At 37.2% G+C, this 13822-nt stretch overlaps 1 pseudogene; it reads right to left on the bottom strand.

The window, feature by feature from the left end:
• Positions 1-13327: 13327 nt before the first annotated feature.
• On the bottom strand, positions 13328-13426 carry LOC112447178 (uncharacterized; annotated as a pseudogene).
• Between the last annotated feature and the right edge of the window lie 396 nt (positions 13427-13822).

Raw genomic sequence — 13822 nt, 5'->3', positions numbered from 1 at the left:
GAGAATCCCAGGGATGGGGGAACCTGGTGGGTTGCCGTCTGTGGGGTCGTGCAGAGTCGGACGTGACTGAAGCGACTTAGCAGTAGCAGCAGCAGCAAGTTTAGCTTGCGATTGAAAATGATATATTAGATTTGAATAAGTAATAATTTAGAAATACAGTATTTATCATTATAAAAACAGATTTTTCTTTAATAGGTAAAGTCAATGGTACAGCATTCAAATACTGATCATTTAAACATAAAACTGTGAAGACTTTATGATTCTTTCATAAAAGAAGGTATAATTAGTTTATTTTAGAAACTCTTTAAACGATTATTTTTAAACCAAAATACATATAAACTCAAAAGATTAAGAGACATTAAGCATCTTTAATAGTTATCACACAAGGATTTTATATCACTACTTTTGAAATATTTCCAAATAAATACATCATTTTTCCAAAACCTTACAGGTTAATATTTGATTATGTTGGAAATTTAATTAAGAGAAACTATTCATGGAAGCACTAATATTATTGAAGAATAATAAATATGAAGGAAATTTTCAGAATTTTCTTCTGTTAATATATTCACAGATAAGGTTCTGATTGTCCCAAAACTGACATACCACTTTGTTTGAGCTAAAAGAAATGTAAAATTTATCTCCATAATACTGAGTATGTCTCATAACATTATATAATTTTTCCTTTTAATGTATTATATTTGAATACATGTTAAAATACACAAGCCATTTGATTTGACATTATAAATATTTGGCAGCATAAAATGTGTAGGAATTGTGATGTAATACACACACACACACATACACACACACACACATTGTAGAACTTAAAACTGAAATTGTAGTATCCAGTACAGCACAGAAAAGAGAAAATTTAGATCAGAACCCCAAGGAAATTAAATTGATGTTGTTCATAAAAGCTTACAAGAATCTAAAGAAAGCGGCTGTTCATGAAGAAAAAAAAAAAAAAATCACAGCATGAGCCATAAATTTGGAAAGATAGATTTCTGAGGAAAGTAACAGATGCTGCTTCTTTCAAATTATTTTAAAATGGGATACACATTTTTTAAAAGAAAAAGTGTGTTAAAAATTGTAGCTCTACTAAAACAAAGAATATAATAAACCTTCAAGTCTGCCACTGCTGTCAATCTATTTCCCAAAGGCACAAAACTGTTTCTTTCCATTTTTCTTACAATATTTTCTTATGATTTGACCAGTCAATTGTTAAGATTTCCAGAAAAGGATACTCCAATACTTCATATGAGAAATTGATAGCTCTTGCTGTCAAGTGTCTACTAGAACTGAGGAAAATGATACCTCCTCCATCATCTTTCTCAAATGAGATCAAAGTCCTTTAAAGACATCACAAGCTCTCTTCAAGGTAGAGAAAGCCAAGAGCAGAGTAAACAGCAAAGCTAGGAATAAAAGCAATATGTTTTCACTACCAGACCATATTCTAACCACAAGCATACTCGAGTATACCTTTTTATTGCAACTGAATTAGTGCCTCATATTCTTCCTTCCCTCCCTCTCTGCCTCTGTTCCTTCCTTTCTTCCTTCCATCCCCCTTTCTTTCCTCTTTGTATTTTTCTCTTTCTCATTTTAGCTTTTTGTCAGCTTAACAATCAAAACCATCAACAGCTTCTTCATGGAGAGTTACTATCAATTAATCTTTGTTATGATTAGGCCACATTTCCACATTTCTTGTATGGTTTATAACTTTTTGTTTAGAACTGGACATTGTGAATATTTTAGTGAGGCATTTCTGAGCGTCACATCCTCTGTCTCACCTAGGATTACTGCTGTTTGTTCAGTGAATTTTCTAGACTCTTTTACAAAGATTGTGTTCCTTGTTGTATGTGGTCACTACTGTCTCTATTCCATTATTCTCTCAATTAACAGGCAAACCTGATGGAAATTTCCTTAAATGCCTGGCTTGAATAAAAGAGAGAGAGAAAAATTAAAAGTCTACCTCTTTAAATTTCATTTCATCAATAGCCAGTGTGCATAAAAATCAATGGCCAACTTCTGTGCTAGCTCTTAACAAGTGGGCTTCTCTGGTGACTCAGATGATAAAGAATATTTTTTCAATGCAGGAGACCCAGGTTTGATCCCTGAATTGGGAAGATCCCTTGGAGAAGGGAATGGGTACCCACTCCAGTATTCTTACCTGGAGAATCCCATAGACAGAGGAGCCTGGTCGGCTATAGTCCATAGAATGGTCACAAAGAGTCAGACGTGGCTGAGTGACTGAGACTAGCATTCTAAAATAGCTGCTTCAGTTTTTACTAGTTGTTGTTGCTTAACAACTAGAGTTGTTAAGCAACCATTGGCGCTTACTCACTTGGGATCTTCTGTGATGTTCTGGTGTCATATAATGCCAATATTAAAATACTGCATTTTAGAGTTAATTTGGGAACTATAGATATATTTTAATGTCACTTTGGGTTTTAGTCATTTCTAAATTGAAACCAGGGGTCTTGAATATTGGATGATTTGAAACTCAGAGTAAATGCTATTCCAGCTGTATGAGATGAGCTTGACAACAGAATCACAAGCAAATTTTTTTTTCTTTTTTCTCCTCTCTCTAGATATTTTTAGGCAACCAATTTAGTAAAATAGATATGTCTTTATTTTAGGCAATACTGTTGCATTGTAAATAGGGAAGCTGGGACATCGAGCACCAGAATGGGTCAGTATTAACTTCTTAATTTACTACACCAGAGAAATATGTTAATCATAAGACACTTGAGATATCAAAATATCTAGTAGTATTTAAAGTGAAATTTAGTAATTGAAGCAGTTGGGAATTTGTATTCTTTTTGTATTTAATAATTTAAAACAATATGAAATCCCTGCTTGATAGGGAGAAAGAATGTGGCTAATGCAGAACCCTTCTTATATCGTGGTTAGACATGCATTCATCAATCCTGATGAGAAATCTATAATTAATGTCTTCACTTCTATAATAGAATTCTCATATGTTTCTGTCAACTAAGTTACAACAGCCTAATAAAGTATCTTTTACATTCATTGTTTTATTTGAGATACTGTGATTTTGCTATTTGCTGTTGTGGGAAGTATTAGGTGAAATATTTTGTGAATATTTGATACTCTGACATTTTCTTTAAGAAAGTATTAATACATGGTTAGGAGATAAACTGTTTATTTTGATATTTGTTGATATTACTCCTCTTTCATTTTATATGTGTATGTATATGTTTATACACAGATACCACTATATATACTCTGGGGCACCATTTAGTATCTTGATTGCAGATAAAAATGGAGACTAAGCAGGGCTGGTTACAGTGATGTGAGTGAGGTGGGTAGGAAGTTACCTCAGGAACATTCAAGAATGTGCCCCACAATTCAGTAATCAAGATTAATATTATGTAATGCATATTTTAAAATGAAAATTAATGCAAATGATTAATGAAAAAAAATCAACATTTTAGATTCAGGCAAGATCCACAACTATAACTTGATAAATCGTATTTAAGCCTGAGGCAAATGGAACATTCAATGATATTGCATTAAAATATCTTACATAGATTACTGAGTATTTTTGTTTCTTCTTTAAATTTTATGCCTAAGGCAATTACCTCACTCTCTTCATATTAGTATTGCTGAATCTAAATTCTTATTCTCCAGACAAACTGTATATTGAAGCCATGAAGTAGCAAAATTAATCTTGTTACTCAGCTAGAATTTTATACTTTCGATTCTCTTCTAGCAATTGAAGTTGTTGAATATTTATAATTTAGTTTTAGAAATATATTTTATTAATGTTAGTAGGAAGTTCAATTTGGACAACAGGGCCAGGAACCTAGTAAAAAGAAATTCTCTCAAGAGTGTAACTCTATGAAAGGACAAATAAACAGGTATGGTATCTGCTGCTGCTGCTGCTACTAAGTCACTTCAGTCATGTCCGACTCTGTGCGACACCATAGATGGCAGCCCACCAGGCTCCCCCGTCCCTGGGATTCTGCAGGCAAGAATACTAGAGTGGGGTGCCATTGCCTTCTCCAATGGTATCTGAGAAAGCTTTAAATGGTTTCAAGAAGCAGGCAATAAACAGAATCTGGAGGCACTAGGCCAGAGGATGAATCAATGAGGAAAACACCAGAATCTGAAGTATTTCTTCTCCCATCATCTCTTGTGACCTTTTGATCTATGTCTTGGACTCTGACTTTGTCTCTGTGTTTATCTTTCTCTCACTCTTTCTCTCACACACGTATGTAAATGCACCCGGAACACTGAGCAGTTACATGATCAAAAATGTTGAAAGAATTTGACAAGTCACATCTGATAATCACCAAAACAGGTCAGTGATCTGAGAGACCAGACAGAAAAACTTTCCTGAAAAAAAATGTTTATGATCCATCTACACATCCATTTCTTCTATAAGCATAAGTTCATATTTGTACAAGGGCCTTAGGAAGCATCACTGAGAACAAAGCTACTGGAGGTTATAGAATTCCACTTGAGCTATTTCAAATCCTGAAAGATAATGCTGTGAAAATGCTGCACTCAATATGCCAGCAAATTTGGAAAAAGCAGTGGCCACAGGACTGGAAAAGGTCAGTTTTCATTCCAATCCCAGAGAAAGGCAGTGCCAAAGAATGCTCAAACTACCCACAATTGCACTCATCTCACACGCTAGTAAGGTAATGCTCAAAATTCTCCAAGCCAGGCTTCAACAGTATGTGAACCATGAAATTCCAGATGTTTAAGCTGGATTTAGAAAAGGCAGAGGAACCAGAGATCAAATTGCCAACATCCATTGGATCATCAAAAAAGCAAGAGAGTTCCAGAAAAAATATCTACTTCTGCTTTATTGACTATGCCAAAGCCTTTGACTGTGTGGATCACAATAAACTGTGGAAAATTCTGAAAGAGATGGGAATACCAGACCTCCTGACCTGCCTCTTGAGAAACCTGTGTGCAGGTCAGGAAGCAACAGTTAGAACTGGACATGGAACAACAGACTGGTTCCAAATCAGGAAAGGAGTACATCAAGGCTGTATATTGTTACCCTGCTTATTTAACTTATATGCAGAGTACATCATGAGAAACGCTGGACTGGAGGAAGCACAAGCCGGAGTCAAGATTGCCAGGAGAAATGTCAATAACCTCAGATATACAGATGACACGACCCTTATGGCAGAAAGTGAAGAGGAACTAAAGAACCTTTTGATGAAAGTGAAAAAGGAGAGTGAAAAAGTTGGCTTAAAGCTCAACATTCAGAAATCTAAGATCATGGCATCTGGTACCATCACTTCATGGCAAATAGATGGTGACACAGTGGAAAGAGTGGCAAACTTTATTTTTTGAGGCTCCAAAATCACTGCTGATGGTGACTGCAGCCATGACTTTAAAATATGCTTGCTCCTTGGAAGAAAAGTTATGGCCAACCTAGACAGCATATTAAAAAGCAGAGACATTACTTTGTCAACAAAGGTCTGTCTAGTCAAGGCTATGGTTTTTCCAATAGTCATGTATGGATGTGAGAGTTGGACTATAAATAAAACTGAGTGCTGAAGAATTGATGCTTTTGAATTGTGGTGTTGGAGAAGACTCTTGATAGTCCCTTAGACTGCAAAGAGATCCAACCACTACATCCTAAAGGAAATCAGATCTGAATATTCACTGGAAGGACTAATGCTGAAGCTGAAACTCCAATACTTTGGCCACCTGATGTGAAGAGCTGACTCATTGGAAAAGACCCTGATGCTGGGAAACACTGAAGGTGGGAGGAGAAGGGGATGACAGAGTATGAGATTGTTGGATGGCATCACTGACTCAATGGACATGAGTTTGAGTAAACTCCAGGAGTAGGCAATGGACAAGGAGGACTAGTGTGCTGCAGTCCATGGGATAGCAAAGAGTCTGATACGACTGAGCGACTGAACTAACTGACAAGGCATGCTGCTAAGTCACTTCAGTCATGTCTGACTCTGTGCGACCCCATAGACGGCAGCCTACCAGGCTCCCCCGTCCCTGGGATTCTCCAGGCAAGAACACTGGAGTGGGTTGCCATTTCCTTCTCCAATGCATGAAAGTGAAAAGTGAAAGGGAAGTCGCTCAGTCATGTACGACTCCTCGAGACCCCATGGACTGCAGCCTACCAGGCTCCTCCGTCCATGGGATTTTCCAGGCGGGAATACTGGAGTGGGGTGCCATCGCCTTCTCCGACAAGGCATACTCTGTAGCCATGAAAAATCAAGCAACATGTGAGAGGAAATTAATGCACTTAAATGTAACATCTGAGACCACATGGACAAAGTATGAATGATATACTATATTGAAAGATGTAGAGAAAAACAGAACAACCGATGTTACTTTGGAAAATAGTGTTCTGCTTGGATACCGAAAGGCTAAAGACAAAAATAACTATGCAAAAATATTGTACAATAATAAATTTGTTTCTCAGAGATCATCTTTTCTGAAATTGTGTATGCTAGCATAGTACAAATAAGTAAATGCTTTGTGAATGATTAGAAGCAGATTTTTCACTTTCTTAGGATGAACTCTGTGGTTTTTGATGAAAATTAAACATATTTTGTCTAACTGTATGTAATAGTCAGTTCAGTCACTCAGTCGTGTCCGACTATTTGTGACCCCATGAATCGCAGCACGCCAGGCCTCCCTGTCCATCACCAACTCCTGGAGTTCACTCAGACTCACATCCACCGAGTCAGTGATGCCATCCAGCCATCTCATCCTCTGTCGTCCCCTTCTCCTCCTGTCCCCAATCCCCCCCAGCATCAGAGTCTTTTCCAGTGAGTCAACTCTTCACATGAGGTGGCCAAAGTACTGGAGTTTCAGCTTTAGCATCATTCCTTCCAAAGAAATCCCAGGGCTGATCTCCTTCAGAATGGACTGGTTGGATCTCCTTGCAGTCCAAGGGACTCTTAGGAGTCTTCTCCAACACTACAGTTCAAAAACATCAATTCTTCAGCACTCAGCCTTCTTCACAGTCCAACTCTCACATCCATACATGACCACAGGAAAAACCATAGCCTTGACTAGACGGACCTTAGTTGGCAAGGTAATGTCTCTGCTTTTGAATATGCCATCTAGGTTGGTCATAACTTTTCTTCCAAGGCATGAGCGTCTTTTAATTTCATGGCTGCAGTCACCATCTGCAGTGATTGTGGAGCCAAAAAAAACAAAAAACAAAACAAAAAAGTCTGACACTGTTTCCACTGTTTCCCTATTTCCCATGAAGTGATGGGACCAGATGCCATGATCTTAGTTTTCTGAATGTTGAGCTGTAGCCAACTTTTTCACTCTCCTCTTTCACTTTCATCAAGAGGCTTTTGAGTTCCTCTTCACTTTCTGCCATAAGGGTGGTGTCATCTGCATATCTGAGGTTATTGATATTTCTCCCTGCAACCTTGTTTCCAGCTTGTGCTTCTTCCAGCCCAGCGTTTCTCATGATGTACTCTGCATGTAAGTTAAATAAGCAGGGTGACAATAGATAGCCTTGATGTACTCCTTTTCCTATTAGAAACCAGTCTGTTGTTCCATGTCCAGTTCTAACTGTTGCTTCCTGACCTGCATACAAATTTCTCAAGAGGCAGATCAGGTGGTCTGGTATTCCCATCTCTTTCAGAATTTTCCACAGTTTATTGTGATCCACACAGTCAAAGGCTTTGCCATAGTCAATACAGCAGAAATAGATGTTTTTCTGGAACCCTCTTGCTTTTTTGATCATCTAGCAGATGTTGGCAATTTGATCTCTGGTTCCTCTGCCTTTTCTAAAACCAGTTTGAACATTTGGAAGTTCACAGTTCACATATTGCTGAAGCCTGGCTTGGAGAATTTTGAGCATTACTTTACTAGCATGTGAGATGAGTGCAATTGTGGGTAGTTTGAGCACTCTTTGGCATTGCCTTTCTTTGGGATTGGAATGAAAACTGACCGTTTCCAGTCCTGTGGCCACTGCTGAGTTTTCCTAATTTGCTGGCATATTGAGTGCAGCACTTTCACAGAACCATCTTTCAGGATTTGAAATAGCTCCACTAGAATTCCATCACCTCCACTAGCTTTGTTCGTAGTGATGCTTTCTAAGGCCCACTTGACTTCACATTCCAGGATGTCTGGCTCTAGGTGAGTGATCACACCATTGTGATTATCTGGGTCATGATAATCATTCTTGTATAGTTCTGCTATGTATTCTTGCCACCTCTTCTTGATATCTTCTGCTTCTGTTAGGTCCATACCATTTCTGTCCTTTATCGAGCCCATCTTTGCATGAAATGTTCCCTTGGTATCTCTAATTATCTTGAAGACATCCCTAGTCTTTCCCATTCTGTTTTTTTCCTCTATTTCTTTGCATTGATTGCTGAGGAAGGCTTTCTTATCTCTTCTTGCTATTCTTTGGAACTCTGCATTCAGATGCTTATATCTTTCCTTTTCTCTTTTGCTTTTTGCTTCTCTTCTTTTCACAGCTACTTGTAAGGCCTCCCCAGACAGCCGTTTTGCTTTTTTGCATTTCTTTTCCATGAGGATGGTCTTGATCCCTGTCTCCTGTACAATGTCACAAACCTCCGTCCATAGTTCATCAGGCACTCTGTCTATCAGATCTAGTCCCTTAAATCTATTTCTCACTTCCATTTTATAATCATAAGGGATTTGATTTAGGTCATACCTGAATGGTCTAGTGGTTTTCCCTACTTTCTTCAATTTAAGTCTGAATTTGGTAATAAGGAGTTAATGATCTGAGCTACAGTCAGCTCCTGGTCTTGTTTTTGCTGACTGTATAGAGCTTCTCCATCTTTGGCTGCAAAGAATATAATCAGTCTGATTTTGGTGTTGACCATCTGGTGATGTCCATGTGTAGAGTCTTCTCTTGTGTTGTTGAAAGAGGGTGTTTGCTATGAACAGTGCATTTTCTTGGCAAAACTCTATTAGTCTTTGCCCTGCTTCATTCTGTATTCCAAGGCCAAACTGTATGTATAGGTAAGGATAAAAACATGTCTAGCTATCCATCCATCCATATACAGAAAATATATTTATATTTTCCAAGTTGAGTTGACTCATTGGAAAAGAGTCTGATGCTGGGAGGGATTGGGGGCTGGAGGAGAAGGAAAAGATAGAGGATGAGATGGCTTGATGGCATCACTGACTCGATGAATGTGAGTCTGGGTGAACTCCGGGAGCTGGTGATGGACAGGGAGGCCTGGAGTGCTGCAATTCATGGGGTCCCAAAGAGTTGGACATGATTGAGCAACTGAACTGAACTGATCCATTCAGAAGGCCTGGAAACAAGGACACTTTGTTAGGCGTGTTTCTAAATACAAGGTATTGGTTTATAAATATCATTGTTGAATAAGCGGAACAAGGCCTTATTCAAGAAATTATTGATTCCAGAGGCCAGAACTGCAGCATAGGAAATACAAGCGTACCTGGAGCATTGTATGGCGCCAGAAAGTAAGAAAGTGCTCACAGGAAGAGGGGTACATATCAGAAGATTATAGAAAGCACTTTGAAATAGTTCTTCATGGTTAAAGCTAGAACATTTTGAAGAATACCATAATAATTTAGTGGCACCCCACTCCAGTACTCTTGCCTGGAAAATCCCATGGATGGAGGAGCCTGGTGGGCTGCAGTCCATGGGGTCGCTGAAGGTCGGACACGACTGAGTGACTTCACTTTCACTTTTCACTTTCAGGCATTGGAGAAGGAAATGGCAACCCACTCCAGTGTTCTTGCCTGGAGAATCCCAGGGACAGGGGAGCCTGGTGGGCTGCCGTCTATGGGGTCGCACAGAGTCGGACACGACTGAAGTGACTTAGCAATAGCAATAGCAATAATAATTTAGTATCAAAAAGCACAGAATAAAATAAATATCCATGTACACTTAATAATATAAACTGAAAGTTGAACACATAAGTGTGTGAAAGAGAAGGGATATCTCTTCTTTACTTAATAACTATTATATAGAAAAAATAGAGAAAAAATGACTGGAGGAAAAGAATACAACAGGAAATGCTATAGGCAGGATCCATCAATAGATATTAAAACTGGTGGACCAAATTTTGAAAATAAACAGGATATTTTCATTGTCTTCAAGTAATATACCCTAATGTATTTATTAATTAAGAGAAAAGAATAACTTTATAATAGAGAAACACAGCATGTACTATCTTTATGAAGTAATTTAACACCTTCAGTAATATCATATATTGGTATCAAGTTTCCCTTATAATGATATGCTGAGAAGAACACAGCAGTACCTCTGTGGTATCCTTGCTGCAAGAAGCACAGCATTAACCTAATAACAAGATGTCAGACAATCTAAAACTGAGGAACATTTTGCAATATAATTGGTCCTCTTCAAAAACATGTAGACCATGAAAGATAAGAAAATACTGAATAACAATTACTTAAGGGGAACATTAGGAGAAGGCAATGGCAACCCACTCTAGTACTATTGTCTGGAAAATCCCATGGACGGAGGAGCCTGGGAGGCTGCAGTCCATGAGGTCGCTAAGAGTCTGACATGACTGAGCGACTTCACTTTCACTTTTCACTTTCATGCATTGGAGAAGGAAATGGGAACCCACTCCAGTGTTCTTGCCTGGAGAATCCCAGGGATGGGGGAGCCTGGTGGGCTGCCGTCTCTGGAGTTGCACAGAGTCGGACACAACTGAAGCAACTTAGCAGCAGCAGCAGCAGCAGCAGCAGCAAGGGGAAGATTAGGAAATATAATATTTTTATCTTCAAAATTGTCTTAAAACTTTAATGTGTAAATTGTCAAATAAAATGATTATTAATTAAATTCAGAGATAGATATGACAGTGTTAAACTAAGTGAAACAAAAGAATTTATAAAAAGAAGAAAAGTTCAATTTACAAATTTTAATGTAGAAACAGTAAAATTAATAATAATCAATAATTTGTTCTTAAACATGCAGTTACATGACTAACTTAACTGAAAAACCAACCATTTTAAAACTGGACAAGGTGATTGTAAAAATCATTTGGAAATAGGTAGAAAAACTCTAAAAAGACTCTTAGGAGTGGATGAGCTTGATCATATATTAACAAGTAATAGAATGTTTCATTAGAATAATAGAATGTTCTAAGTGTTTTAAACTTGGTCTTACATTAAAAAATGTTTATTGAAATAAATAGAAATTCCAGTGATATAGTTTCTATATGTTTATTCTATCTTTTATAATATACCACTTTATTTTATTTTATTTTATAGTAGGTCTTTGTTGGTTATCTATTTTAAATATAGCAATGTGTGCATATCAATGTCAAACTCCTTATCTATTCCTTCCCCCCACCCTCCCCCACTGGTAACCACACATTCATTCTCTAAGTCTGTGAGTCTGTTTTTGTTTTACGAATAAGTTCATTTCTGTAATTTTTAAAATATTTTACATATAAGTGGTAATGTGTGAAAATTTGTCTTTTTCTGACTTACATCATTTAGTATGATAATTTCCAGGTCCATCCACATTTCTGCAAATGGCATTATTTCATATTATCATATTCTTTTTAATGGTTGAGTAATATTCCATTGCTCTTCTTTACCCATTCATGTATCAATGGACATTTAGGATACTTCCATGTCTTGACTATTGCAAGCAGTGCTTCAGTGAACATTGGGGTGCATGCATATTGTAAAATTATGGTTTTCTCTGAATATATGCCCAGGAGTGGGATTATTGAATCATGTGGTTGCTCTCTTTTTAATTTTTTAAGGAATCTCCGTATTGTTCTCCATAGTGACTTACGTTTGGGGGATGGAGCTTATTTTATTTGACACTTCATTTATAACTGTAACATGTAAGATTTAATATTGTGTAATAGAAATGGGCAATGAATTAAGAGTTTAAAAATGTGAATACTAAATCTGGCTCTAATATATATTACTTATGTGGTCGTTGGCAAGTCACTTATGTATTTTGACTGTGAATTGCCTACCTCATGTCTCATACCTTTATATCACACAAAATTTATTGTGGAGTCATATGCAATAAAATTGTTTGAAATGTAATTACAGGCTATGTTAGCCCCAAGGCTTCTGTGCTTTCCACTGGGCTGAAGAGTGTATGTGGGTCTTTATTATGTTTAAAGTTAATACTAATGAGGCTATCTAGTGATACATCTACACTCCTTATTTTACCTAGCCAAACTTGGGTTTGATTACCCACGAACAGTATAAAGCCAATCTACTGATACTGGGTTGTGCTGAAGCAAAGTGCAGCATTAATTGCAGGGTACCAAGAAGGAGTCCAAGTGGCTGGTGTTTAAAAGGCCCAAACTCCCTGATTACTTTCAGGGAAAGGTCTTTTGAGAGTTACAAGGTGCAAGAAGTCAACATCGTCAACCTTCTGATTCCAACTTATCTGGGGTCTACATACTTCTTGTGGTCAGCTATAGTTAACTTCTTCCATCTAGTGAGGGTTTCAGTATCTGTGAAAGAGCTCAAAGGCTATCTTTCATAATATCATCTATAGCCCCTGAAGAAGGTCTAAAGGTCTTTGACTTTGTTTAATGGCTAAACTATTATTATTTTGTCTTCTTTGACTGTTTTCCTTTTTTTTTTTTTTTTGACATTTTCTTATTTCTCTGATTATATTTACTTCTTGGAACCTGGGGAAGGCCTAATAGTCTAAAGTTTTTCAGCAGATAAGAGGCAGGTGGAAGACACAGGATGAGAAGGGATATGGCGGGGGTGTTGTTTCTGGGAAGGCCCCTAAGGTCCTGCATAATGGCACTTGTATATAAAAACCTTCTTGACTTGGAAACTCTGTCTTTCTGCTCTCCGGTGTTTAAAAGACAGTGTTTGTGCAATGAAAATTATTAATCCTGTATCATTAACTCACAATGTGTTTTCCTGTCTCTTTGGAGGTTTCCGTCGTTTTCAGTATAGAAAGATGCCGGAAGCTAGATTCATCAGTTTTAATTCTCCATAAGCATGTGTTTGTTTTGACAATGCATTTAGGTGTTTGAGTTTTCCAACAATATGGTGCATGTAGCCTATTTAGTTTCTAAAGGTGCTATTTTGCAGATTAGAGGAGATCAGAGACTTCCCAGAGCGTGAATAAAATAGTGGAATTAATGAATTTTGCAGTAGTTAGACTGCACATATTTCATATTAGATGAATTATATTATTTGGTTACTTCAGTCACTCAGCTTGTCAATTCATTTCATCAATCATTATGTTTACTCTCCTGATTGACTTAGGGTGCTTAGGCAAATGGTCAAACTGTAAGTAATGTAAGCAGTGTAAGCAATGTTTTTTCCTCAAATTACAGACAATTACTAATATGCCTGAAATTATAAAGCTTTTTTTATAAAATATATGGAATGCTTCACAAATTGGCATATGCAGGAGTCATGCTAATTTTTTTCTGTATTGTTGAAATTTTAGCACATATGCTACCAAAGCAAGCACTAGAGTGTTTTCTTTTTATGAAGAATCTGTATGTGGCCTTCCTATGGAAAAATGCCATAATGTCCTATTGATAATGCAACTTTCCATGCACTGCTCCATTCACCTAAGAGAACCAATTTATAGTATTGAGTGGATTTGGGTAATTTAATTAATTTTTATATTTTATAATAAAATTTGCACTCTAAAGCTTCTCTCATAGACATGTTTTTCTTTTTCATGTATTCAGTCAGCTCAAGGAAAATAAATGCATTTTAGATAGAATGATGATAAATTCCAAATGGTTGTTGCCATTGCTGTCTTCTCCTAACATCTAAGCAATCTTAGCCCTACAGATATTAAGAAAGTGAAGCCACAGGTTTTAATAAAAGTAAATATCCTAGGGATAATCTGCTATCA

The sequence above is a fragment of the Bos taurus genome, chromosome 6 (genome assembly GCF_002263795.3).
Source record: "Bos taurus isolate L1 Dominette 01449 registration number 42190680 breed Hereford chromosome 6, ARS-UCD2.0, whole genome shotgun sequence".
Classification (NCBI taxonomy): domain Eukaryota; kingdom Metazoa; phylum Chordata; class Mammalia; order Artiodactyla; family Bovidae; genus Bos; species Bos taurus.
Note: the sequence above shows the minus strand (reverse complement) of the source record. Positions and strands in the feature narration are given on the sequence as shown.